Here is a 4,379-nt window from a genome sequence, read left to right as displayed (position 1 = left end):
AGGGATTTAGGCATTTAACAGCATGATACCTAAACTTAAACTGTTTTTATTACATGTTAAGGGTCCCGGACATAGTTAGCTCCATTGGAAATAAATATGATGGGTTGAAAGAATAGTGTGTAAGGTAAATTTTAATTACATCGGGCCAGTGTAATTATGAATTTATAGGTACACATCTGAACTTGAATACTTCATTATATTTGGGAATGTGAATACGTGATTATTAACACTAAAATCTGCAGATGTCTAGCCGAACATGAAAATCTGAAAGAATGGCTCATCCAGAATCTGAGGAAAGGGAAGAATCGCCCGTTAATCTTTCGACTAACATGTCTGGAAATAGAGGTCAGGGAAGACCAAGGGGACGAGGCAGAGGAAGAAGTCAGTCTCAGGGAAGGGGTCGGACTGATGAACATTCTGAACATGAAGAATCCCATTCTAGGAATGTTTAGGAGAGATCGGTGCCACACCCTGAATATGTAACCAGGGATATGTTGGTTGAAGAAATGGGAAAATTGCGGGAAACTCTGACATCCATTATGGGACTACTGGTCAGGGTAGAAACATAGAGAATAAAAGTTCATCCCTCGGTACCAATTACTCACAACAAGGAGGGGGATATTAAAATGTTTCTGGCATGTAATCAGTATTCAACACCATTCGGTGTCCGGAAACAGATAAAGTATTTGCTGTTTCTGTATTAAAGTCAAATGCTTTGTTCTGGTGGGAAGTTGAATCGTCTGCCAGAACGAATGTTTTACAGACTTATCTTGGGTAGAATTCGTGGACCGATTCAAGAACCAGTTTTGTTCTAAGACAGCAGTGAGGCAAATGGAAGAAGATTTCCTGAACCTAGAACAAGGAAATGGAACAGTTCGAGAATATACTGAAAGATTCATTGAATACTCTCGCTTTGCTGAACATTATGTTTCAACCGAATCCAGAAAGATAGAAAGGTATATTTGGGGTTTGAAACCCTCAATTAGAGAGTTTGTATTATTAATTCATGGTAATGCCATTCGGACTGACTAATGCACCGGCTGTCTTCATGGATCTGATGAACAGAGTCTGCAGACCCTACCTGGATAAATTTGTAATCGTCTTCATAGACGACATATTAATTTACTCAAGAAGCCGGGAAGATCATGAGAGACACTTGAGGGCAATTTTGGAATTACTTCGAAGGGAGAAGCTGTATGCCAAATTCTCTAAGTGTGAATTCTGGTTACGAGAAGTTCAGTTTCTGGGTCATGTAGTTAATGAAAGAGGAATTCAAGTGGACCCCGTTAAAATTGAGGCTATTAGGAACTGGGAAGCCCCTAAAACACCTACAGAAATTCGTCAATTCCTTGGGTTGGCAGGCTACTACAGGCATTTCATTGCAAATTTTTAAAAAATTGCACTACCGCTTACAGCCTTAACCCAAAAAAATAGTCTTTGAGAAGAATTGCCAGAGTCTCTGCGAAAGGACACAGAGTCTCTGAGAAGAGGCAACAGAGCCTCTGTAGATAGTGCCAAAGCCTCTGTAGCTAGTGCCAGAGCCTCTGTGGCTAACGCCAGAGCCTCTGATCGAATTGGCGACCTCTTCAAGATCATACTCTGAATAAGGTTAATCCTAAAAGACTTAGTTTTCTAATGAAGATTTCGAAATGAGGTCCTAACCTGGAATTCCAAAAGTGCAGATTTGTTACAGCCTCCCCAACTCCAAAAAAATTTCGTCCCGAAATTTAATCGTTTGTGCTTCAATTCATGGTTGATTTGAGAAGAGGTGAGGATACTTGTTCTTCATGAAGTCTTCTCTTTCCCACGTATACTCYGGTCCATTCTTGGAACTCCAATGAACCTTCACGATGGGTATTCGACTATGTCTCAATTGCTTAACTTTTCTATCCAGAATCTCCAAGGGTTTTTCAACAAAATGAAGTTGATCAAAAACTTGCAAGTCTTCCAAGGATAAAACCTGGGTTTTTTCTGATAGGCATTTCTTAAGATTCGATACGTGGAATGTATTATGGATATCACTTAACTCTTGAGGCAGATTTAACTTATACGCTACTGGTCCTATTCTTTCTATTATTTCAAAAGGACCAATATAGCGAGGGCCCAACTTGCCTTTCTTTCCAAAACGCATAACTCCCTTCCAAGGCGAGACCTTTAGAAAGACTTTATCACCTTTCTGAAATTCTAAAGGCTTCTTCCGATTGTCAGCATAGCTTTTCTGTCGATCCCTAGCAGCCTTGAGTCGATCCTTGATTACCACGATCTTATCGGTGGTTTCTTGGATAATATCGGGTCCAGTTAATTGTTTATCACCAATTTCTGACCAACATAATGGAGATCTGCATTTGCGCCCATATAAAGGTTTGTAAGGCGCACATTGAATGCTAGTATGGTAACTGTTGTTGTAAGCAAATTCTACTAAAGGAAGATGCGTGTCCCAACTTCCACCAAATTCCAAAACACAGGCCCGCAGCATGTCTTCCAGGGTCTGTATGGTTCTCTCAATTTGTCCATCCATTTGGGGATGATAAGAAGTGCTCAAGTCTAGACGAGTACCTAATCCTTGCTGAAGCGATTGCCAAAACCTTGATGTAAAGCGACTGTCTCTATCCGATAGGATAGAAATAGGCACTCCATGCCTAGCGACAATTTCGCTTATWTAAATMTGAGCTAGCTTCTCCATCTTATAGTCCTCCCTGATTGGCAAAAAGTGAGCAGATTTTGTCAAACGATCCACAATCACCCAAATGGCATCATGCCCTTTTCCTGATCGGGGCAGCTTGGTTACAAAGTCCATTGATATTTGCTCTCATTTCCATTGAGGAATTTCAGGCTGCTAGAGCAGACCAGAAGGTTTATGATGTTCGGCCTTAATTATTGCACAAGTTACGCACTTATTTACATATAGTGCAATGTCTTTCTTCATTCCAGGCCACCAGTAATATGCTTTTAACTCCTTATACATTTTGTCTGCTCCCGGGTGTATTGAATACTTTGATCGATGAGCTTCGTCCAAAATAATTGGTCAAAGGTTGCCAATTCGATCAGAGGCTCTGGCGTTAGCCACAGAGGCTCTGGTGATAGCTACAGAGGCTCTGGCACTAGCTACAGAGGCTTTGGCACTATCTACAGAGGCTCTGTTGCCTCTTCTCAGAGACTCTGTGTCCTTTCACAGAAACTCTGGCAATTCTTCTCAAAGACTATCTTTTCACAGAGACTCTCTGTCTCTTCACAGAGGCTCTGGCATCTCTTTGCAGAAGCTCTGTGTCTCTTCACAGAGGCTCTGGTATCTCTTTGCAGAAGCTCTGAGTCTCTTCACAGAAGCTCTGGCGTCTTTTCTACGCAGAGGCTCTGTTGTCTTCTTTCTGAGGCGCTGGTGGCCCAAACTGATCATTCTATTCGACAGCTAGTCTTGTTCTAGGCTTGGACATTTTGGTTATTTTAAGTTTTTTGGGCCTTAATTTAAGGAAATATTTAAATCTTTGGGCTTGGACTTTTAGAGCCCAGCCCACTTCTCTTCTAGAAGTCTCATATAAATACCCCCTTCCTCTTTTAAAAACTCTTCTTTATTCAAAAAGATCTGGTCTTTCCTCATTCTCCCTCTCTAAATAGTTCATCACCTTCAAGCCAAACTCTTCTCCCTGCAAGTTTAGRATTGCTGCTGTGCTCGAATCGTTCTTATCTGCCTTGTCTTCAAAAAGGTATGCTCCTAAAGTCATCTAATCCCCTTTAAAGTGTTTGATTTTCTATCTTTCTACTCAACTCAAGTTTCGGATGGCAAGATTATCCATCGAAGACATGCATATGTCTTCATCAGATGATAATCTGTGACCCAGAAACCTTTTAAATCTCAAAAGAGAATAAGAGAGTTCTTACATTTTAGGAACCGATTACACCTTTGGGTGACTTGAGTCCTGCATGCAACTCTAAATCAAATCTTTTACCTTATAGCTTTCCGAAATCTAAAAACTCCCAATTGTTTTCTTTTCTTATCCGGATCTTACTCAAGAAATGAGAATTTAGGGTTTTATCTGCCTCTATTCTTGGAAATCTAGAGTCGAAACCATCCCTATTTGATGCCATTTTTGGACATGCAACCGGTCTTGGGGGAGGTGTACGACTCGAGGTTATAATTGTTCTTGGGAAGGGTATTAAACCCACCCAAAATCTTCAAATTCCAACAGATGGTGGCTGCCATCATCTACTTTGGAAAGACATTAAATGATGTCATTATTTGAATTTTTGAAGATATTCGTTTAAGCTAATGTCTAAGCGTCCGCTACCTTGGTAATAGCATCTGACGGATTACCTTGAAGACAGTTTTTCACAACTTAAGTTTTGGAGGTTAGAAATTCTTATTAAAAATTGGTCGTCCTGTC

This window comes from Cynara cardunculus, assembly GCF_001531365.2.
Source record: "Cynara cardunculus var. scolymus isolate 2C chromosome LG 8, CcrdV1, whole genome shotgun sequence".
Taxonomy (NCBI): domain Eukaryota; kingdom Viridiplantae; phylum Streptophyta; class Magnoliopsida; order Asterales; family Asteraceae; genus Cynara; species Cynara cardunculus.
Note: the sequence above shows the minus strand (reverse complement) of the source record.